Source organism: Theropithecus gelada, chromosome X, assembly GCF_003255815.1.
Source record: "Theropithecus gelada isolate Dixy chromosome X, Tgel_1.0, whole genome shotgun sequence".
Taxonomy (NCBI): domain Eukaryota; kingdom Metazoa; phylum Chordata; class Mammalia; order Primates; family Cercopithecidae; genus Theropithecus; species Theropithecus gelada.
This window is the reverse complement of record NC_037689.1, coordinates 39,528,400-39,552,879: the sequence shown is the minus strand read 5'-3', so window position 1 is coordinate 39,552,879 and position 24,480 is coordinate 39,528,400. Positions and strand designations below refer to the sequence as shown.

Sequence of the window (24,480 nt, the reverse complement as noted above, 5' to 3'; positions counted from 1 at the left end):
GATCTATAGAGGAAGTCTTTGGTTACTGAAATGATTGAAGACACATTCATAGACAAATATTTCCACAGGTATCATTAATTAGTTGGGGCTGATTTTAAACTCCCCAAAACCTGACTGAAACAAGTAGAAACTGACACTTTCTGTTGATATTCATTATTATCAATTCTTAAACTTGCACTGTGTGTCTTTCCACCCCTGTATGGTCTGGGTACTTCTTAATTTAACTCTTATTTTTCAAAAGAGGAAATTCAGTATCAAGGAATGGTACTACCAGGGCTGACTTCTCCCTTAAGCACAGTAGACACAGTGCCTGGGGCTCATGGTACTTTTAGGCACCCACATCAATCTTTTAATTTCTTTTAAAATCAGAAGAAAAAATGTTTTTTAGGTTGAAGAAACTGTTTTAATATATAATACTATTATATTCATCTTTACACCAATGCAATTGTAAAATGTAATTTGTAATATCTTTCTATGGAGGAAGGAGTCCACAAAGGCAAAAGTGCTCAACACAGTCATCATTCAGCCTCAGTTACTACCACCTTATGCTTGCAACACAACGTGGTTAGAATAGAGCCTTTCAAACACAAGTTCAGGCTCCCATACTAATTAAAAACTGTGTTATAAAACTCAGATTTGATAAGAGGAAAGTCATGGTTAATACACACAGTATTGGAACTTCAGGGGGCTCGAGACTGCCAAGAACAGCTAGATTCATTTTGTTCTGTGCTCCGGTTAAATAATTTCTGCTCTGCTATTCTCTCTCAAATATCTTCATCCTGTTTTGATTAATAGAAAAAATCTTTACATCTTTGGAGAATCATTAAACTAATTTGGTTGCTTCCTTGGCTGTCTCAAGAATTCTAAGGATTTATTGTTTTCAATTTTAAAATGATCAATAGTACAACTGACACCTACTACTTATTTACTGGTCAGCAATCATACAGTCACCGTCCCTGTAACTCCAGTTCTTAGCCCAGTATCTGGCAAACACTAGGCGCTTAATAAAGGTTAGATTTATACACGAATCACCTCTTGGATGGAAATTACATTATGTAGGTGGACTAATTTGATCTTTCCTAATCTCCCACCTTGTGAGAAGCATCTTTCACCGGTATCACAATTGGCATTTTCGGGTGATCGCTGGGCCCTTCCCACCTCCCCCGCTTCCATCAGCCAGCCACTTCCTCCCTCCTGGGCTCTGTTCTTCGCTCTTCTCCATCCTGGGGTCTGGAATGGTCCCCAGCCCCCCGGGAGGCAGTAGGGTCCCAGCTCCTCAGGCCCTCCCCCGGCGTTCCCCCCAAGGTCCCCCTCCCCGCCCCGGACACCCCTTCCTCCTGGCACCCCGCGCCGCCCACGGCCACGCCCTCCCCGTGGGCGAGATCACCTGTCCCTCCTCCGCCGCCGCCTCCTCGGGTACCCTTTAGCCCCCCTGCTGCTCCCCCTCCTCCGCCGCCTCCCCCAAGCCCTCCCCTTCCCCGCCTCCTCCCACCCCTTGGTGTATATAGTAAAGGCCGGGCGCCGCACGCAGACACACACTCGCCTGGACACAGGCGTACACACGCTCACGCACAACCAGCAGCGGCGGCGGCGACAGCGGCTCGGTGACAGCGGTGACGGCGGCTCCCACCGCGGCGCACCCCCTTCAGGCGGCCGGCGGCGAGGCCAGACCGGAGAGTTCCCGCACCCGCGACCACCCCGCGGCTTCCTGGAGGCGGCGGCCGCGTTTGCGAGGTAGCGGCCGCGGCGCCCCCGTGCGGGCCGGGGTCACCCCCGCCCTCCCCGCGGAGCTGCCACTGGGACGCAGGGGGCGCGCCGGGCTGGGCGCGCCTGGCGGGGCCCGGCGCCCGGGGAGGGGCCTGCTCCCGGGGGCAGGACGGCGCCCGGAGGCCGGGGCCGGCGGGGAGGGCCAGGCTGGGGCGGGGACGCGGGCCGAAGCCGCCGCCCGTGTGGCGCGCCGGGGCCCCGCTCCTGTCCCCGGCGCCGCGCACTGGCCGGAGGGGCCGGGGACTGCCGGGGAGGCGGCGCCGACCGGCGGGGCGGGGGCCCCGAAGTGGGTTTCGGGCAGCCGCCCGCGCTGGCACCGGGCGCAGAGGGTGGTGCACGGCGGACTCTGCGCCCGGGCACCGCACCGGGCAGTCTCCGGATCTGCCGTTCTGCCCCGGCCCAGAAAACCCGGCGCCTTCCAGGCCCTTCGAAAGATGGATTCTGTTGACGTATCTGGCGGCCCTGGCGAGCCTGGTGGAAAGTTGGGTTTTGCCAGATTGCGCCGGGCTCCTCTTTGTGACGCGCGGCCAGCCCCGCATCCCCCCGGAGCCGGGTGAGTGTGCGTCGGCGCCCCAGGAGCCCCGGTGCCCCCCAGTGCCCAGTCCCGGGGTGGCCGCACCAACTCGGGCTTTCTGCCATGTTAGGCACTGAGTAACGTTCTCGCTGCATTTTTGCGTGCGTTTCAGTGGCGCCTTTTGCTGCGGAGGGAGTTATTGCTTCTCTCCGCTGTGGCTTTTTCGAGGTTGGGGTTATGCTCTGTGTGTTTGCTTGTTTGCCATTTAAAGCCCAACTATTGTTCAGGATAAGCTCCGCCTGGGTGGGGAAATGGCATCCCACCACAGTTGCTGGCGAGGGGCAGAAATGTTGCCAAACAGCTGCTGCTTTGTGTTTCCCTATCAGAAGTCCCTGGAGTAGGTTTGGGGCACGACGGATGGATGGAGAGAGGGATGGGGCACGGAAGAAAAAGGTGGCTTTGGAGGAGCGGATTGTTACCCACACCATGGCACTCACTCAGTCTCCCTTTCTGCCTGCCAAACTTTTATGAATATTCCTTTTGTGGCAGAGGGAAGCTTAATGAATTTAGCCCAGTTTTCCAAGGAAAAAGCAACCCAGCTTTAACAATGGTTTGATAACTTAATCAATGAAAAAGGCAGGAGAGGAGGACAAGGAGGCGCCGACACCATATCGGGTATGTGGCTGCTGCTTGCAGAGTCAGGTAGAGGAAAGGTGGGCAGGGCACGGCGCAGCGTCTGGGTGACCGTGTTCCCGGAACTGTTGGTAGCTCTCACCTGTGCCCGCTGGTGCCACCCACCGTCGTGCCCTTACGTCCTGGGCTGTTCAGAACCCAGCGATGGGGTTTGAGGGGCGGCTTTCGGCAGTGCGTGGCCCGGCCCCCCTCATCTGGCGTTTTTAAGGATGTGTAAATATTTTGCTGAGGATAAGTGACATCAACAGAATGATATTCCGCAGAGCCCGGGTGTGCAGCGATGATAAATAGATATGGCCAAACAAAGTTTTGATAACCGCGTATTCTCATGGCTCTCTCTGTTTCATTTGGGTCTTTGTTTTTGTTGGTTTAGCATTATCTCGCATCCTCTGGTGTGATCCCTTTATTTAGCTGATTCTTGGAAGCTTCTCTTTAGAACAGAGAGAAAAGCAGCCAGTAGGGAGAAAACAATTCTTAGCCTCACATGCATCAGGCAAGCTTTTCTGTGCTTTTCCCAGGGAATCTTTCCCACCGTTTTCTAGATGTCTCCCTTATGTCTCTCTTGCTCCTTTGGAGTCATCAGAATTAGTTGTTGGTAGACCGAGAGACTTGTGATAACTTTGAAAATGTGGTGTGGACATGCCTTTGTTACAGTAGAGGGGTGGCAAGGTGGGAGGGGGACAATATGGAAAGGGACAGTATGGAGGCTAGTTTTCTTCTCAAATGGGAACATGAGAAGCCAGGGGTGGGCTGGAAGGCAGAGAATCGTAAGCTTGGTGGCATCCCAGTTTCTCTGCCTCTTACAAGCCCAGAGAAGCCACCTGCCCCCACACCCCCACATACACACAGTCTCCTTCAAAGGGACACTCGCTTCTCATCCTGACAGATGCCCACTAGAGGCATCCCCAGGGCAGCCCAGGCACTGTGAACCAAGTCAGACTAGAACTTGGGGATAGTGACTACTTTGGCACCAGCCCAGGGGACCATTCAACTACCCAAGGGGGTTCCTTTATGATGAAAAAATGGTAAGACCTCCATTGGTGATGTTTTGCCCAGGAAAACCTGTTCATCTGAGGAACAAATGAAAAGACAGTTTTCCAGGTGATGCCGGTCGCTGGGGTGAGAACTCGGTTTGGTGGGCAGTTGGGGAAGAACTGTAAGATACATTTCAGAATCTTGTATCCAGAATACAGAGTCCCTGAGACAGGACCATCTGAATTACAAGAAAGAAAAATCAAAGACTGGAAGGTGTGTGAGGAGCTGTTGCTGGGAGTGCTCTAGCTGTAATGACCCGGAAGCTGAGGATAGGACTGGCCTACCAAATCCATTGACCCAGAATGGAGATATTCTGGATGTGCAGAAAGCCCTGCACAGTGTGATCCAAAGTTATGATAAGAAAATAGGAAATGTCTGTTCTCTGGCTTCTCCCCTAAGCTTAGAATTTTGGAGAGAATGGTAGTGGAGGGAAATAAATTGGGAAGGGAACTAACATGTATTGTTGGCCTCTGTCTGCCAGGCACTTCACATGTGGTAAACCTTCTCAGCCACCCTGTGATGGAAAAATTATTTTACAGATAAGGAATCTGAGGCTCAGATGAATTTCCAGTTGTGTATCTGATTTCAGACTTTGGTGGTTATGATTTAAGAGGGCAACATGTCCCTCTTCCCCTGCTCCAGGTCTCTTATTTATTTCTCTTAACCTGTCTGAGCCTCAGTTTCCTTACCTACGAGATGGGAATAATCTTTCCCATCTCACATGGACGTTGTAAAGATTAAAGTGGGACTTGTCAACATGGGACCACGAAGGATTAAAACTGGAGTATGACACCAGGAACTTCAGGCCCGTAACCAAACATACAAATCTCTGGATCTCTTCCTACTGGATCTTTCGGCCCCTCCACCTTGGCAAAATCTGGTACCCAATTGGTGGGGGTTGGGGGGAAGGTGGAAGCCCACCAGTGGGCAGCCCAGTCACCCACAGTGCATACTTATGTGCCAAGTAGATAGATCTGAAATGTCAGATGGACATGTCAGATGGACAGACTGTGCCTTTTCATCTTGGAGTCCCTACCACCCAACTGTTGCTTAATAAATGAGAGTTGAGTGACTAAATGATGGCACTGATGGAGTGAACGACAGTGGGGAGGGGGCTGTAAATCATTGTTAAGGGAGACCCAGCAAGGAGAGATCCAGAGATTTGTATGTTTGGTTGGGAATCTGAAGTTCCTGGTGTATGAGGAACTTCAATTTTAGCCCTTGGTAGCTCCGTGCTGATAAGCCCCAGTTTAATCTTTACAAAATCCATGGGAGATCGGCAAGATTATTCCCATCTTGTAGGTGAGGAAACTGAGGCTCAGAAAGGTTAAGCAACTAATTCAAAGTCCATGATGGGACCAAAGGGTGGGTGAGGTATTTTTGACTACTAACTGTCTCAAATAAACAAACACTGTATAGGAAAATGAGGAGGGGACTTGCTATGCAAATGTATCATTAACAAGCCCCCATAGCCCCCTTCCAACCAGGTGGTAGTCTGTAACCTCCTAGAAATTCTGGTGCCACCCAGGGAACTGGGCTTTGAATCTATGTATGAGGTGCACATGAATGCTGCCTCCCTGATCAGAATATGAGGGAGACCTCAGAGAATGAGGGGGAAAGATGGCTAATTGCACTCTTCCCTCACACAAATGCCTGCGTAGGATTCTGAATTAAGCTTGATTTGGGGATCAGGGTGACATCCTTGCCGTAGAGTTGGCAGCTCTTGTCTTTGGAGAATGCCTCTGATTACCACTTCTCCCTCCCACCTGATCGTCTGCCTGGGTGCCCATCATCTCATTCTTTCCAGACTCAAGGCCTTTCCTCCTGGCTCACAATGTTTGATGAGCCTCTTGAGTCTGCCACTTCCCTGTCCTCTGATGGCAGCTGGTGAGAAGCTGATTTTGGTGGCCAGGTTAGTACTTCTGGAGTTCACACATGACCCTCCTCTCTCCTACCAAGAACACACACACGAACACACATGCACACACAGACACAGGCGCACATAATTTGATCACGTTTCTGTATCTGCTTCACCAAATTAGATTCAAACCCAGAATTGTTATTGGAAGAAGTACATGATTTTGGTGTTCTTCTCTCCCAGCGTCTGCCCTGAACAGACCAGAACAGCTAAGATGGAGGCGGCTTAGCCAGCAGATGTCTTGAGCCATGATCATACTTGCTGGCCTTCCCGCTGCTGTGGGGCAGCTCCCCAAAACATGAGCATGGTCTGCCTTCGTCCATCTGGGCTGCTATAACAAAATAGGCTGGGTGACTTATAAATGATAGAAACATATTTCTCACCGTTCTGGAGGATGGGAAGTCAAAGATCAAGATTTCGGCAGATTCAGTGTCTGATGAGGGCTTTTTTTCTCTGGTTCAGAGATGGTATCGGTATCTTCTTGCTGTGCCCTCACATGGTGGAAGGGGCAAGTGAGTTCTCTGGGGCTTCTTTTACAAGGGCACTCATCCCATTCATGAAGGCTCCACTTTCACGATCTAATCACCAAATAAATGCCTCACCTCTTAATACTATCACGTTGGGGATTAGGATTTCAACATAGGAATTTGGAGGGGACACACACATTCAGACTATGCATGGTCCCAGGGCCTTTCATAAAAAGCCCATTTTAATTTCTACTTAGACATAGGGCTGGGCTCCTTGAACATCCCAATCCTTGTAATTCCAATTTCTGCTGTAATTAGCTCCAACAACTCAGTAATTTTAGAGAACTTTGGGGCACACTCTGCTCACACCTGTCATTCCTCTTCCCACAACTTTTTTGTCTTTCGGCACAGCACTGTCTAATAAAACTTTCTATGATGATGGAAATGTTGCATGTCTGCACTGTCCCACACACTAGCCACTAGCCACATGCAGCCATGGAGTGCTTGAAAAGTGGTTGGTCCAAATTAGGATGTGCATTAAATATAACAGATGCATGGGATTTCTATGACTTAATAAAAAAATACAAAATAGCTCATTAATAATCTTTGCATTGATTACATGGTGAAATGATAATATTTTGAATATATTAGTTAAATATGATAGAGTATTAAAATTACTGGCTTTTTAAATTTTTTTAAATGTGCCTACAAAAAATTTTAAATTACGTAAACATTTCTATTAGACAGAGCTGCTCTGGAGCAAACTAACCTACCTCGTGACTTCAGCCTCCAGATGTTCTGGGGACACACACGCTCTCCATCTCGATGGCAGGTGGGAGGCAGGGGGCTGAGTCAGTAGCCACAGCAGTCTGGCATCAAGCGATTTTGATTTTCAGTAGCTCAGGTGCCATGATGGGGGTTCCCCATGGAACCTACCCATGAGCATGTTGGCTCAGTCTCATGCTCTATGAGGAATGTGGGACCCAGAAACCCAATAGAATGAGCAAGGCAGAAGGAGCACAGGCAGGACTGGCTTGAATGAAATGACTCCTTTCCTTTCCTCGACCCCACCCACTTCAGACCAGTGTCCTCGTCCATCAGAGAATTCCTTGACACCTGCTCTACTAGGAGCTTGAAGTACTATCTGTTGCAGGGATTTGTGCTTGGAGAGTAATGTCACCAGTAGACACCCTCATGCTGAGAGTGAGTTATTTGGGGCCGGGGCCAGCCTTAAAGGAGAGAAAATAAAAAAGAGGATGCACACTGTCACTTCCTGACAGCTTGATGAGAACAAGAGCAAGGACATAAATAAAATTTCTGCGAGGGAGACAGAATAAATGCAAGGAAGGTCAATTTCACACAACCATAGCACTGCAGATGAAGAAAACTGGCTAAAGGAGAGTTCAGGAAGGCAGAAGAAGGATTTTGGCTGGCACTGTGGTATCATCACATCACATCATTCCTGGGTCCTTCCCTGGGCACTGGGCATGGCATGAATAGATGGAAAAGGATGGGATAATGAACTGGGGACTGCAGTGATTTACAGGTCAGGCGCCTGTGGCTCTGGCTCCTGAGGGGGCTGCCCTCACAGGGGACCCTTGGCTGACCTCCTTGGGCTCCTCAGAAGGAGTTGGTTTTGTTTCACATGGCAGAAGCAGACTGTTTACTGGCGCACAGGAAGAATCCAACATTCTGGCGAAAAATAATTCATTAACAGCCAGGGTATTACCAGTTCCCTGGAAAAGCTCCTCCAGCTGCACTGTAGCAACTGTTCTTTTTCAGCAGCAGAATCGGGCCATGCTGGCAGCCAAGACTGGGTGTGTTTGGGCGTTTTTATTATTGTTGTTATTTTTGCCTTTGTGTATATGGCCACTTTTCCCTTGTAATTCAGAAAAAGAAACGGAGGCCTGGAAGGGTTGAAATGGTGTAGCTGTCAGCCATTCTTTCCTTCGTGCTTTAAGGCTGGAAGCTCCAGGCTGACTGTAGGAACATAGGTTTTTCCAGATCAAAGCCCATCCCCAACGTGGGGGCAATGCAGAACCACATAGAATGTTCTAGGATGAAAGGAATTTTAGGGAACTGAAACACCTGTTCTTAAGATTCTCTGAAAGCAATTGGCTGAGGAATCCCTCCCCACCCCCATACACACAACCAGGCAGAAAGTCCTATCTTGGCTGTGTGGAATTCTTTTGCTTACTATTAATTGGCACAATGGGGCCAAAGTATGTGATTCATCATCCTAGTTTTGAGGGCATTTGGAAAACCAGGCAAGCATAACCAAGAGAATGGGCTGCATGTTTTGCTCACTAAAGAATGATTGAATCTATAGTAAATACAAGGAAAGATTCAGGAAGCTTTTTGTGCTCTAGAAAAATATGTTTTTTTAAAAAAACGTTTTTGTCTGCCTATTTGTTTTTTAATGCCTCATGCTCAGAAATGTGTGCCCAGCTAGCAAAAAATGGGAAAGAATAGCATTTCCTTGTTTTAGTTTTTTAAAAACTCTAATTGCAGGTTAAGTAAGATACAGTGTATTGATTTTGATTTTGTATGGAACGTAACTAGATAATCATTTCATTTTATGAGATATTAATTTCCACCCATTTAGACTGATGAAATAGGCATTTAAAATATCCCATACCTACCCCCACCATCATCACAGTATTTCATTAATGTTCCTAGATTCAGATGGAGAACGTATTTCATTTATATGGAAAAGGAGTAAATATGTTAGTCAACATATATGTAAACCTTCCTTAGATTTCAAAAAAAATGGGATCCTTTCCCTTTTTTAAAAAAAATATGAATGTTAAAGGCCAAGCATATTTGGCTTTATCTGGAGCATGGTTTCCTCACCTTGGTCCTGTTGACATTTTAGACCAGAGAATTGCTTGTTGCAGGGGACTGTCCCATGCACCTTAAGATGTTTAGCAGCATCCCTGGCCTCCACCCACTAGACACCATTAGCACCACATCCCCCTACCCCAGACCTTGCCAAATGTCCCCTCTGGGACAAAATTAGCCCTGTTGAGGACCACTCGTCTAGACCAAAATTTAATAAGTACTTTGTGTTTTTCTGGAAAATTCCATTTGAAATAATAAAAGACACAATTTCCCCCCTCTGACTTTTATATATGCAATTCATGGGCATGATTAATTAACAGTTGGAAGTGGATCATGTGCGTGATTTAATTCTAAGGTTGGTGGAAGGGTCTATAAGACTGTATAAGCATGGAGACTTTTTCAAGGCAGGCAATTTTGTAAGTCATAGGTAATTGGGGGGCACGTTGTAAGAACTAGTGGCTTCTCTGGTTTTTCATAAAGAGAACAGGTTTATTCCTCCCTAATTTCTTTTTCATATGCACCTGATTCCAGGCATGACTTCAAAGCCAGCAGACATCTTCCCCCGCCCCCAGCCCCTCCCCACTGTCATTTCTCTGGTAGCATCTTAAGCCTGAGCCAATTAATTTAGCCCTTTAGTGTACTTGTGAGAGCTCTGCTGGTAATATTGTAATGGACTCATTTCAGATTGTAGCAGCCCTTTACCCACCACTAAATTCCATGTTTTCCAGTACTATTCAGAAAGAAAGTCAACAGTACTTTCTTGGTAGATGGATCATTTTTTGTAATGATTGGAAGTTGAAATTCAGGTGGCCCCCATCACCCCTGGCAATTTTGTTTCCTTTTACACACATTTGTTTCCTTGAAGCAACCCTCCTTCAGGCAGCTAGCACCTGGTAATGCCTACAGGCAGCAACAGCAGATGAAATGTTGCCACCAGGACAAGCCCTCAGCCAATAATATTCTTTCTGGTAGTCCCTTGAAAGGCTAGAAAGGAGGGTCATGCCTTACACAGGGAAGTTGTCATGGGGGCAAACCATGCCCTGCCCATACGTGGAAATGGAATGGGTGTTTGGGGGGGTGTAGGGAGAGGGCAGAGAAGTGAATCACTCATTATACAGGGAAAGTGTTCCCCAGTCAGCCCTCCCCTGCCAGCCTCTGGGAGTGATATGGCAGCAGGGGATGCTGGTGAAGGATACGGGCAGTTGCTCAGTGCAGAAGTCAACATAGGCCACTTCATTTTGCAGCCATCCAAGGTAGGCTGACCTTTTCCAAAGAATGTCATGCGTAGGATTCCCTTGTATGCTAGCCAGTGAGGAAAGATGGAAAGGTGAGCATTGAGGGATTTGGCAAGCCAGCACCATTTCTTCATTGGTGAGTTCCAGCATTTCTTGAAGAGTAGTTAAAGTCTTCCTTGTCACCATGAAGAGAAAGGCAGCGAGCTGGCAGGGATCCACAGTGTGCTGGGCTCAGGCGGATAAATAATTGATTTGCAGCACGTGACACTTGGTCATTCTAAGTTGCCAGTCCCTCACAGGCCAGGATTCGGGTGATGGTCGCAACACTGGGAGAGGAAACAGGATCATAAATCTGGGCGTTGGAGGCCAGTTTCGCGGTGCAGAGGCCACTGGGGCCACCACTGTGTGCTGCAGAAGCAAACAGACAGGTCCAAGTGTATGTTGTTCCTCAAAATAATGGCAATGGAAATGGCTGTGAAAAACATTTAGGACCTTGTCATAAAAATGCAAACAGTCTTCCTTCTATAGGGAAAAGCTAAATAAACCCTATTGCAGCTGTATTAAGTAGAAACAGATTTGAAAATCGGGTGTTTTTGTTTTGTTTTGTTTTGTTTTGTTTCTGAGACACTTATTTATAGCAGGTTGGGCAGAGGCTGCCACTATCTTTCGAGACTCCGGAAGAGTGTTTTCCAGATGGTCCTTGCTGTTTTTCTCTTTATTAAGCTTAGCTGAACACTGCTGCGCTTGGAAAGGGTCATAGAAACCAGTGTTACTTTTTTTCAGATTACAATGGCCATTGATTGGCTAGCAATCAATGGATGGGAATGGATTGAGCCTGTGCTGATGAATTTCCTTTTGCATTTTATAAACAAGAAAAATGTCAAGGAAAGCACAAAATAGGGATACTCTTTCGACTATACACATCAAAGCTTTGAAAACCATACAGAGTTACATTTCCTATTACTTTCCATTTAAATTTTGTTCTAAAATAATGCTCCCCTCTTTGCTAAAGCTCTACAGTGTTACCATTTCCTTTCCAACATCTAAACAATGTCCAGATCCATTTTAGATTGAGCAATTAGCTCTGGATGCAATTTTCTTTTATGAAAAAAAGAATCACTAACCCTCTAGACTAAATATGAAATTATTGAATGTGAAAATATCAATATGGGGCCATGTGTTCTAAGATCCTTTTTCACCTATCACTGGCATTTTAAGAAGGTTAGAAAAGGCCAATTCTGCCCTGGCCTTCCATGTTGGACACAGCCACACCAGAAACCCCAAACTTTGTTTGTGTTCATAGAGGCTGGGCAGCTGGATTTGAGGTCATCAGGGCTGAAGCTTACAGCCAAAACTGCAAGGGGAAACATCTTAGAATGTCACATAAGCCAGTGGTCCCCACAGACAAGGTTTGCAGACCACTGCCTGTATTAGACAGGATTTCTGCACCTACACAGTGAAGTGGAAGAAAAGTGAAAATGCCATGAATTTGTTTTGTTTAAAGCTAAACCTTTTCCACTTTACAAAACTGCCCTATATTCCCAAATGATCTTTCCTATTGTCCTTGATGTGAAACTTTCTTTTACGACTTATCAAGAGATAGTGGATGACATTTGTATTTTGACATCTTTATTTGACAAAGTCAGAAGTTGTCCAACTTATATTGGGTCCTTCATTTTAAAAATGTTACTCATCCATAACATTCAGAAGTCTGAGATTCACCCAGGAGGCCCAAGTAGACCTGGAAGGGGAGGCTTTGTTATGATTCCTAAGCCAGAAACAACAACCTGTGGAAGGATCCTGGGGCTGCTTCCCTGCGTCCCTTTACTCAGCTCTTGTGACTCCTCACTCATAGAGAGCTGGCTTTGTCCTAAGCCCACGTGAAGAATAGAATTGCTTCTTTGGAGGAGTTTGAGGGGGTAAAACTGGCCTCTTGAACATGAATACACAAGCGTGCAGCCTCAATGCTGAGACCCTGGGACCTTTATCCCTGACTCCCAATGTCAATGCCATTGCCGGTTCTCGTGGGCTTGACCCCCTTCACCCTCTCCTCAGCCATGCCCACTGCTGTCATGAGCACAGGCCTCAAAAGGCTCCCCGGTGTGGCCCTGTTCTCCTCACTGCTCTGCATGATTTGTTGCATTGCTCCCCCCAGCTGGTGTTCTACAGGCCTGCATCAGCTTCCTCCTGCTAAAGCACCTCTCTAGTCCTGTCACCCTAGCTCAAGAACATTCTGTGACCCCCTATTTCCTAATAAGGTTGAATAAAACTCCACATATGAAGCCTTCTCTACTTTCCCAGCCCATTTCTCCCCTCCTAGAGCTTAGACTGGTGTTCAGTAAGGCATCATGGGAGGGTGTCTGCAGGTTGTACAGCTTCTCTGTGCTGGGTTTTGTTTGTTTTCTTATATGGGGGGAGATTTCCAAAAAGGTTATCGGGTATCTTGAGCATCTTTCTAGATGAACAAAATGGAAGACTTGAGTTTAATGTGAGAGAGTAAAAGAGAGAAGAAAAGAAAAAAAGATAAGAAAAGAAAGCCTTTCACAAAATGAGGCTTTCTGGTTTCAAGAATTGCAGCCTTACTACAAGTCTCTTACCACTCTGGGTTAGGATACCACCTTTCTGGCCTGCCAGCAAGTGAGTATTGCTTCAGAATTACACTACTAGCTTATCCTGTTGAGAACTGAGCCACTTAACCGAGCTTTGAAATGTACAATTCAAACATAGTGGAACGGGTCCATCCTAGCCAATGCAGAATGTCCATTCTGTTAGGAAACATCCTTCAATGACTGCTCATGAAATCATGAAAGCAATGATATTACCTATCATTTATCAAGCTCCTGCTATAGGCTTGACAGTGGTACCAGGTGATTTACATATATTGTTTTATTTCCAGCTCCATAACAACCATATGAGGTAGGTATACATATTATGAACTCTATTTCACAGAGAAGGAATCAGAGGCTTGGATAAGTTTAGTAACTTACACAAGGTCACACCACTTACAGGAGGTGGAACTGGGATTCTTTACAGCCTGGTTCAGTAGAACTTTCTGCAGTGATGGAAATGTGCACAGTCCAATATGGTAGCCAATAGCTACAAGTAACTGTAGGAGAACTAGAAATGTGGCTGGTGTGGCCGAGGAAGTGGATTTTACTGAATGTACACTTTGGTAGCAGCTCTAGAATATGTATGTTTCCCCGCACCATTCCGTCTCTCTGCTCTCTGCAGACTTTATATCTCTCTTCCTCCCTCTAGACAAAACACAGCTCTGCTTTTTCTCAGAGGCCTGTAGCCAGTTCTCAAGGGCAAGTGTGCATTAGAATTGCCTCTGTACCTCAGGGAGCAGTGGTCGCTGGCTCAAGTCAGGAGGGAGAAGCTTCCTTCCCACTGCTGTCCTGAAGAGCTTACCCTCTCCTCGTCATCCAAACTTTATTTGGGCAACTGTTAGATTTGGTCACTTCCTTGGCAGTTGTTCTTGAATGCATTCATTTTAATTTGGGATCCTTCGGGAGGAAGAGGGTGGAGAGCCAGTTGCGGGTGAAGGAAGAAGCATGGGCTCTAGGAACTGCCTGACCACCCTAGCAATCTAGGGCAAGCCCAGACAGAGGGGCCCATTTGCTGTCCAATTTGCTGTTCTCTGTAATTAAATAGGGCAGAAAAGTTGACTAGGAAAGAGTGAGACAGACAGATAATGAAGCCAGGTTTTCTCCCACTCCTCTGTGTCCCCACACTTATTTCTTCACCCTAATTGAAGTCTTTGTCCATTTTGGAGGGCAAAAGCCAGCCTCCCTGGGGCAGGGGTGGAGGCAAGGAGGTGTGAGTGGCTAGGAGGCCAGGGAAGGTCTGCAAAGGTCCCTTGAAGGAGACTGATGTCAGCCACCTTAACACTTGATCTCCATTTCAGCAGTGCTGAGAATGTTTTTGTTTGTTTGGTTGGGTGGGTGGGTGGTTGGGTTTTTTTTTTTAATACAGGTAGAAAGAAGTAGTTGAGGTTACTCACCAAAGCAGCTGTTGAGCTATTTTTCTTATGAATATTTGTAAAATGAAAGAGTGATGTGGAATCTTTTTTTCTGAATGTGCACAAATCTTCTGTTTTCCCCCACAGAGACTAAGCTTTTTTCTTTTCTCTCTGTCTCTCCCCTCTCCTTCCCCTACCGTTTTTTGTTTGTTTGTTTTTTGGGGGTTTTTTTTTTTCATTTTTTGTTTTATTTGAGAGCAGAAATCATGTGTCTTTTTTGTGGCTTGGTCTCAAACCAACATTCATTCTCTTGAGCCAGGCAGCACTTCCTAAAGCTCATTTTAATCATAGTCTATGGCAGTCCAGCCCTCCTTGGCTCCTGGCAGCACTTAGATGCTGATAATAGATTGAACCAAAAAGTGCTAACACACAAGTTTCCCTCAGTTTGTCTGTTTCCAAAAGTAAGTCTCCAAAGGCATGAAGTCAGGTCCTCTTTTGCATTATTATAGAGGCTCTGTCCCCATTAATTGGTGGTGAAATGTAAATTTCTTGGGCTTTTAATACTTCAATTTTCCTACCACTTAGCTCTCTGCCATCTACCCATGAGCGGCTCAGTAAATACCAGCACATGGTGGGTCCCAGAGTTCTAGCCCTCTCTGGTCTTTGTCACCATCATCACCAGGGGTTGAGGCCTGCTTTCCTCTAGTCAGCCAAACCCACTGTTAACTCCATTGTGGATATTTGGACAGGAAGCTCTTCATCCCCTATCCATATGGATACTTATTTGCTGCCTTCAAATTCGTTGCTTTCTGCAGAGGGCTATGCCAAGTGCTCCACCCTTCCCCTTCGTTCCTTTTGACCACTTCTGTGGCTGGGGGCAAAGGACTCCCATGTTCTCCAAACCTAAGATGGAGTTGAAGCACTGGGCCAGGGCCTTAATATATGTGCTTTTACTTCGACCACAGAGTCACTTTCAGAAACAGTGATTTTCATTTGCAGGATGAATAAACTGAGGCAGCAAAAGGGCTAGTTCTGAGTGATGAGCAGAAAAGGTGAGCAGGGCCCACATAATAATGGGTCTTGTGTGCCTTGACAAAGACCTTGGACTTCATCCTGAGCAGTTTTCAGGAGGCTTGTAACATGACCTAATTTATGTGTTTGGTCTTTTTCCCAGTGGAGATGAACTGGAGGGTGGGGGATGGGGAAGGTGGGGGGAATGAAGACCATAAAGGCTCTGTTGCAGTAACCCAGAAAGAGGCGAGGAAGAACTAAAGTAGAGGAGTGCAGCGGATGGGGAGGCCAGTGGCTGGATTCAGAAAGAATCTAAGAGGCTGCCTATCTGAGGCTTGGTGATGGCTTTGCATTAGTCTGTTCTCATGCTGCTAATAAAGATATACTTGAGACTCAGTAATTTATAAAGGAAAGAGATTTAATGGACTCACAATTCCACATGGTTGGGGAGGCCTCACAATCATGGTGGAAGACTAAGGAAGGGCAAAGGGACATCTTACATGGTGGCAGGCAAGAGAGAGCTTGTGCAGGGGAATTCCCATCCATAAAACCATCAAATCTTGTGAGACTTATTCACTACCATGAGAACAGTACGGGGGGAACCACCCCCCATGATTCAATTATGTCCACCTGGCCCTGCCCTTACACATGCGGATTATTACAATTCAAGGTGAGATTTGGATAGGGACATAGCCAAATCGTATTAGGCTGATAGACAGACTAAATGATGACAGCACCCTGGTTTCTGTCTTTTGGGCCCCTTGGTGGATCAGGAAACTCAGAAGAAGGGAGAGAGTGGGTACCTGGGCCTACCCTCCCCCTGCAGCCAGGCCTAGGTGAGTAGTCAGAAAATCTCGGTGTGGCCTAGGCAATCCTATTCTGAGTCCTCAATTCTGAAGGAAATGCAATGAAAACAAATTAATGGGTCAGAAGAGCCTTTTGAAGCCATTCTGGGGACAAAAACAAAAGCTGACAGACATAGTCAACAGCCAGGAGCACCTTCAGTCCACAGCTTTAAATGCACTTCACAAATATATACACTTTAAATAGGTCAGACTCTGTAAGCAGGAGGGGACTTTGGGTGAGCCTGCTGGTTCAGGCTTTGACTGGGCCCAGCTAGGGGAGAGGGGTTTCGCTGGTGGCCTGCTGCTAGCATGACCAACCATCCTGTCCTCGTTTGCCTGGAATTGAGAGGGTGCTTAAGACACAGGACTTTCAGTTTTAAAACTCAGACAGTCCTGGGCAAACCAGGGTGAGTGAGTCACCCTACCTGCCAGGGGAAGTGTTGCAACATGGATGGTTGAGCTGATTGGAACCAAAGCAGTGGAGATTCACTTCCACCTGAACTGGCATCAGTATGGAGATGCTACCACAGAGAAGAAAAGGAGCCTGGGAATAGAAAAGGCAATAACATATCCCAAACCCTTTCCAATAGCTTCTCTGGTTCCAACTGAAGCACTTCTCTTAAAATAGGATCCTGAGATCCTTACCCTGCCTTCCTGGAAACTAGACCACCCTATGCCCTTCTTGTTATCCCACCCATCTGAAGCCTGTCTAGATATTTCAGTTGAATTTCAGATGAGTGAACAAATCCTTCAGTCCTGCTGGAATCTGGGACTTGAAAGTCCTTAACTGAACATGGAAATATGTTAAACTGCGTCTTGAGTGAGAAAAACAATTTCTTTACATAATGCATTCCTACATCCTTAAAATCATGATTAGAAAATACTTTTTATTTTTCTAGGAGCAGCAAGATGCAGGCTCTTGTGTAGCAGTAGACCATTCAAATTTTAATTTTGCAAAGCAACTGTAGTCCTCCATTATTCATCACTCTACTGAAACCAAATTTTAAAATTTTTAAGTTTTCAAAAGCTTCCTTTCTCCATCCCATCCCAAAGATTTCTCTTGCAAAGCAAACCTCAGTAAATAAACAGGCAACATGTTGTAAATGGTACAAAACACAGAGCTTGGAGTAGGAAGCTAATGAAAGGGATTTTTCCTGTTGGGTCCTGGTGCAAGCCTTCAGGTACATTCAGAAATACAAAGAGAAATGCAGAGTGAGGTGACACACTCATCTTAGGACACCAGTGACAGAGAAAAGCACTCAGAGTTTATTCTCGTGGTGGCACCTGAACCCTCAACAACTAGAATATGGGGGGTGGTCTAGGAGGAATTCAGTTCAGGGAAATAAAAGCGAAAGGGAAAACTAGAGGAAGATGTGAAAAAGGCAAGAATAAGATTCATAAGCCATGGCCATGTGGTTCAGATAGTGGAGAACCACCCCAAATGGGACTTGGGTCTTTGGAAAGTGCCCTCAATGATACCCTGTCCTCCTAAAATGAGTCTGAGAGAGAAAATGAGTCTTGTTGTTTATTTGTGGCACTCTGTACCACTGTATGAGGAGTAGATATTAGACCTTAAATAATAGTATCAGCATTTTTAAAAGGTTGTCTATTTCACACACACTTCAAATAGGCCAATTTTTAAGCAGTAGGGTGACATGGTTTATTCTTTCTGTGGTAATGTTTGGTTTTTAAAGCCAGCTATATGGATGGGAGAAGTGTTAAAAATTATCTAACACAAATTTTTATTTGTGGATTTTTGTCTAAAACATACATACACAAAATTGCATATATTATTAAGCGTACATCTTGAAGAATTTTCACAAACAGCACACCCATGTCACCAGTGCCCTGATGGAGACACAGACTGCACCAGCCCCTGGAAGCTTCTTCATGCCCTCTTCATTATTCTCACCAACAACAGCCACTATCTTTTAACAGCATAGATTTGTTGTATCGCGTACAGGGATTTTTAAATAATAGCTTTGTGTGTGAGTACCAAAAAATAAACCAGTCCTGCGATTTGTTTTGGTGGAGAGGGTGGGAGCAGAAGTTTTGTAATGGTTTTCTTTCTCTGGCTGTTCTGAGTTAGGCTTCTTAAACAGGAAGTTTCCAAGCTGAGTTCTTGCTGGTATAGGGTTTGGGCAGGCTGGTCTCTTCTGCCCAAGACAATGCCCAGGCTGCAAGCCAGTAACCTGTTCTTGGCACCATCTGGCCAAAGGCAGCCACCAAGCTTGCTTTATCTGCCTTATTAAAGCCTCTGTCAGAGCTTGCAAAGACACATGTCTGGGAGCACCGAGTATAGGACAATAAAATGGCTGGGAGTCCTCTGAATCAACTGGCCTTCTGGAAGGTAAAGCCAGGCACAGCGACTAAAACAGCATATCCAACGAGGACGTTTTTCTCCAGCTTCCAAATGAGAGTATGATTGATGAATTTCTCTTCTTCGTAGGTTTCATTGTATTTTTCTATGTGCATTCTGCCCCCTTTTCTTTTTGCTGCAGGAGGCAAAAAGTAGGAAGGTGGGAATCAAGCTGTGGAACATACATCGTAATGTGTCTGGAGCGGCATCAGCAAAGGACTTATTTGTTCTCCTGGGCTGTGGAGTGCCGAGTGATTGAATGCTCGCCAAGCTGTCAGTTTTATGAAACAAATTCCCTAACCCTCTTGGCCCAGAGCTTTGCTCCGCCTGAAATGGAAAAGAAATAACTTTTAATAGAAAACTCATTGCGAAAATCTAAGATAAGATTTCCGAGCAACTTCTCTCCTAAGAATAAAATGAAATATTGAAGAAAGCATTTGATGGGGTACTCTTAGGGAACCTTATTTCTCAGTTCTTAGTTAACAAACTATGTTAATAAAAATATTTAGACTTTCGTGATGCATAATGCATTTTTATTCCTAGTGAGCTGGCCTGTTTGTATACACAGATGTTTCCTGTGGCCCTTCTATCATTGCTTCTATTTTTTCTGAAACAATATTTCTAGCAGGAAATAGAATCTTATGTTAAGAACCTAAGTCCCTCACAGACCCTGTTAGTTTGAGTGAGGATATTTTCATTTCTAGATTTAATACTTGAGGGAGTAGGGTCATAATCTTTTTTTTAATTCAAGAACATGGAAAATACTTTTAATAAAAAGATAATGCAATGAATCCACTGTATCAAGACATTAGACAGTTCTTCCTGGGCTTCGAGATTAGACCTGACCAATTCATCCAGGCACATTCATTGCTGAAGGGCTGGATGGCTTTTCTGTCTCTGTTCTCACTGTCAAAGCTGCTGTGAGTAATGTCTGCCCTTTCATGAAAACCTTAGGTGTGTTCAACTGGGTTTCACAGATTTCCCAGAGCATTGTTCTCACAGAGCTGCAGTTTCCTTTCCAGCACCAGGAGCACTGTCGCAACATAGCTCACGAGCTCAGTTTCTCTGCCACTCGTCGGAATGCATGGAAATGCATTACAAATAAAACCCACAGGCAAGTGTGCTAAGGAAGGAAATGAGGTTTTACACATCAGCACTTTAAAAAAAAAAAAAAAAAAAAAAAAGATGAACCTGTCTTAACTGAAAAATGGCATAACACCCTAATGAAAAATCAAGTTTCAGGATTCAGTCCCTAATATCTGAGTGATGAGTGCATATTTCCTCCTGTGGCTACTCCTGTGAGTGACTTCTGAAATAATCAGGCAGTGTGTTGAAATAAGATATCATTGGGTGTTACTATAGGAGTGAGGCATAGCTGTCTGGCTGATATGCCGGTCACCGCCTATGTGCCAGGAGAGAAAGGAATGAAACATAGGAATCCTCCTCTTCTGTTTTTTTGCAGTTTTATTTTCTTCACCTTGGTAGTAAATCTTGTTTTTCTATGATCATAAAAGTAAACATACTTACTTTTAAAAATTTACAAGTATGAGAAGACAGCAAGAAGAGAATAAATATAATTTGCATTCTTACCACCCAGAGATTGCCACTATCATCGTTTTGGTTCATGTCCTCACAGTCTTTTTTATTTTTTCCCTATACATATATTCTTTATCTTCTCCAGGAGTTTGGAGCTTTACAGTTCAAAGTCTTCTTGTGCTTAAATTGATTTTCTCAAAACTTTGCCAATCATTTATGTTTCCCTAATCATTAACATCAAAAATGAAAATGTACCTATTTTATTACTTCTCATAGGTGACAAAATTTTTTTAGCATATTTATTTCTCCTTTTCTACTGACTGCCGTATCCCCCAAGCACGTGGAACCTAGCAGTTCCTTAATATAAATGTTGAATCAATGAATGAATGATGACAGTTCATCCTCATATTACTCCCAGGGGGTGAGCATCAGCTCCTGAGGCTAACGTCTTCCACCATCCTTTACTGCCTCTCCCTCGCAGTGAGATTAAGCCTCCCTCTGTCCACTGGGTCTGCTCTCCCTGGTTTTCCATGGAGTATGGGCAATAAGGGGATGCAATGGAAAGAGGTCGCTCTTTAGAGTCAAATGGGCCAAATTCTCAGGTCTACCAACTACTACATAATGGGATGAGTGTCTTCATCTCTCTGGCCTCAGAGATGCCAACTGTACAGTGGGTGGCAGTGATACCTGCCTGTCAGGATGAGTGACAAGTATGCAAGATGCCTGGTACACAAGAGAGATCCAATGTCTGCAGCTGCTTGTACTTTGCCCACTTTCTTTCTAATGACAGCATAAATAAAGAGCCCTTGGGGCCCTAGAGCACTTCCTTTCTCTTCACATTTCCAGTCGTTTCATCTAATGAGCCACAGGAAGATTTCTGATGAGTTACCTGATGCTTCTGTGCCAAGTAAATCAGGGAAATAACCAAGAATTGAGTGGCCTTTTTAATAATCTGCTTCTTGTGCTTCTTCCACTGCCATCGCACGTGCTTTCACTGCAGCAGGTGTCCTGCTGCATTGTAATTGTGTGTTCACACAGCTGACTCCCCCACGACACAGTGAATGTGCCTTCCATCTTGGTATCCTCAGCCCGGGATGCACAGTGCTTGTAATTGAGGAGTCACTCAATATATATTGATTGAATGGATGAATGAATAAATGAACAAATGAATAGTATCGTATTGTACACATCTTGTCCCTATCTCGACCACACACATGGACTTTCTGCAAACCATACTGTAGAATTAAATTGTAAGCCTTCTGAATCTGTAATGTAAGCCTCTGACAGACAGACATACAAGTACTGGTTCTGCAAAGTGCGAGCTTAAGGGAAAAAATGATATTTCCTTTTAGTTGCCATGATTAATCCATGGATTCACTGGTTCACATGTGAGGTTCTTTAGTGGAGTAGGAGTGACAATGTATTCATGGTACAGCTTCTTGTCTGCAGCTTTTAGTTTGAGTTAGATGTGTGTTGGCATCTCTTTCACACAGAATCTGAGGAGCTGGCATTTATTTTTGACAGCATCTCAAATCTTGTGAAAGTCAGAGCTTGGGGCTGGCATTGTTTTTAGTAGTATCTCAGACGGTGGCAGGACAACCTTGATGATAAAAAAGAGAGGCTTAAACAGATGTCTTCTTAGAGTTTTTCCAAAAAACTAGAAGTTCAGCAAAAAAAAAAAAAAAAAAGGGGGGGGGGGCTTCTGAACTTCCTAGAGCAAAGGCTTCTTTGAGCATCAACTATTTGCAGACTGGACACAAATAAACACTCACAAACAAAGTCATAGGAATTTGTTTCCCTCTCTAATTCACCATGGCAGTGATTGCTGGTTAGTCCCCAAAACCCGTTTTGTTTATCTTCCTAGGTACCCAGATAGACTACATTTCCCAGTCTCTCTTGCAGTTGTATGTGTGGCCATCTGCCTGAGTTCTGGCCAGTGGGATGTGAGGAGAAAGGACGAGTGCACCTGTGGTTCAACCATAAAAGCTTTCTAGGTTTTCCTCCAAGCTCTTCTCTTATCCACTGACTGTCTGGGATGGAGTGAAGTCCCAGAGTCACCTTGAAAGCCACAGTTAAAGATGGCAGAGCCTCTTCTGCCTAGCGAAGGCCATTTCATGGAACAGAACTGCCAGATCTGGAGCCCCTACCCTGGACAGTTACATAAACAAGACATAAGCTTTCATTATTGAACCATTACAAGTTAGGAGCAATTCACTAGGTAGCTTATCCTACCTTAACTAAGTCATACTCCTTGGATTTATTTTTAAGCAGCCGATAGTTTTCAAAGGCCTTTTATGTGCCTGAAATTGTTTATGTTACTAATCCTTTCAGTAGCCCTGCAAAGATTCCTTATTTTACAGCGATAGATGCAACTCCAAGTAGGAAGGGGATGAGCATTTTGTCCACCACAGTCACCCCAGGATTGGCACAGAGGGTGGCATTGAGTAGGCTCTCAATGAGGCTTGTTGATGATGGATGAAAGGAAAGTTCAACAAGGCAAAGTCACATGCCCAGACCCCATAGCTAGAAAATGCTGAACTCACTGGCCTCAAGGTCCAACTGCCTCTGAGTATTGGTAATCCAAGATTTTAAAAAGAGTGGGTGAGGGGCCAGTGATGGACACTTAGAAAAAAATGTTTTTGTCTCTTTCTGACTGAAAAAAGTCACACATATATAAAAATAAAAACATTATAGATATCTGAAAAAAGACAGGAACAGCGCTCTGTAATATTATCAGAGAAAACTGGTAGATGCTTGGTTTTATTCTTTAAGTTCTTAACACACACATGTGTACACACACGCTCACTCAACAAAAATTAGTTCATGTTACATGTAGAAAATATAGAAAACCTATATTCTCTCCTGCCAAATGACTTCTTCACCTATTTGTCCCTTAAATAATTTCCTTGGACTTTTTTTTCCATGTCAGAACATACCAACCTGTGTCCTCCTTTGCAAGGACTGGGTAATATTTGGTGTAATAATCTGGGATAATTAACTAAGCCAATTCCCTCTCAGTTGACATTTAGGTTGTTTCCAGCCTTTATAACACAAAAGAGCTGTGATAAACCTGCTTGTGCATTTATCTTTGGGAGAGATTCCTGAGAGTTAAATGGTGGGTACGCTGATGGGAATTTTTCACTGTCTTCCACACATGGAGACCTATTTTCTGCAGAAGGTCCAGATGGTCAACAGATATTGAAATGGACTCAGTGGAGTTAGTTCTTCAAGTTAAGGTAGCAACAGCAGAAAAAAAGGGTTTTCCAGGATCTCAGAAGGCTGCAGCTATGTTCCGAGTCCATGGCAAAGACTAACAGCAAGGAGGTGCCAGCATCCCAAATTGAGAGGATGACACCTTCTGGATATTAGCGGGTTTCTCTGCATTCCCGTGGCAACGAAGTCTGCATTGTCTGGAAGGTCAGGGCTGATCTGGGCCCAGGATGGACACTGTTCCACACTAAGAAGGGAAGCAAGACTCCTTACTGAGAGGGGGGCAGTGGCCAGTAGGGCAGGGAAAGAGAGAGGGAGGAGGATGGTGCATAGATGTCACCACAGAGTTCCTGTCAGGGCTGGAGCTGAAGGCTCCAGGACACTCACTCCACAGAACCAGGCGGAAACCTGATGTGCCCAGACAGCTTTTGGGGTGAGCAGGTGGCTCCAGGCAGACGTCTTTGTTTGCAGGCACAGCTGCGTGCACACTGAGATGTTCCTGTCCATGAGGGATGTTTCTGGAACGATGATGATGATGATGATGATGATGATGATGACAATGGCTGTGGTTGGCAGCGGGAAGAAGGAGGTGATTACCCAAACTGCACTGGCACTATAAGAGTTGACCCTGAGAGGGGAGGGGCTGCTTCCGCTGTGTGTGTGTGTGTGATCCCTTGTGGTATGAGCATGTGATGTGTGCTTTGTGTGTGTGCAGGTCTGTGCAGTGTGATGTGGTTGAGTATGTGAGTGTGCCGTGTATATGATGTGTGATGTGTGCAGTCCTATGTGTGTGACTGTGTTGGGTGTGTTGCAGCAGCAGTGTGGGATGTGATTGCATGTGGTGTTGCAGGGTGGCATGGGGCATGGAGTGTGTGTGGATGTGATTCAATGCATGAGGTGCTGTGTTTTGTATGTGTGTGTGCGTTTGAGGCGGTCCTGATTAAATTCCCCCAAGCTATTCATGTTGCGCACCAAAGACCTCTGGGTTCGTGTTGAGTTTTTTCTCCTGTCTTCTCTGTTTCCTGTGGCAAAAATGCCAACTTCACCAAGAGAACCCTCTCGAACATTTTCTCCCTAAGGAGACCAAG

General features: G+C 45.4%; 1 protein-coding gene across 10 annotated transcripts in view; it reads left to right on the top strand.

Annotated features, from left to right (window-relative positions):
* The first annotated feature begins 1,486 nt into the window (after nt 1–1,486).
* Nucleotides 1,487–24,480, top strand: part of RAI2 (retinoic acid induced 2) — a 62,501-nt gene continuing 39,507 nt past the window's right edge. For 6 of the 10 annotated variants that reach the window (XM_025372479.1, XM_025372470.1, XM_025372475.1 and 3 more), the window contains exon 1: nt 1,487–1,734. The gene's annotated coding sequence lies outside the window, so the exon portion shown is untranslated. Of the gene's footprint in view, nt 1,735–1,978; nt 2,321–2,809; nt 2,957–24,480 lie in introns of those variants that run through there. The other 4 variants (XM_025372472.1, XM_025372471.1, XM_025372477.1 and 1 more) reach the window with 4 other exon arrangements.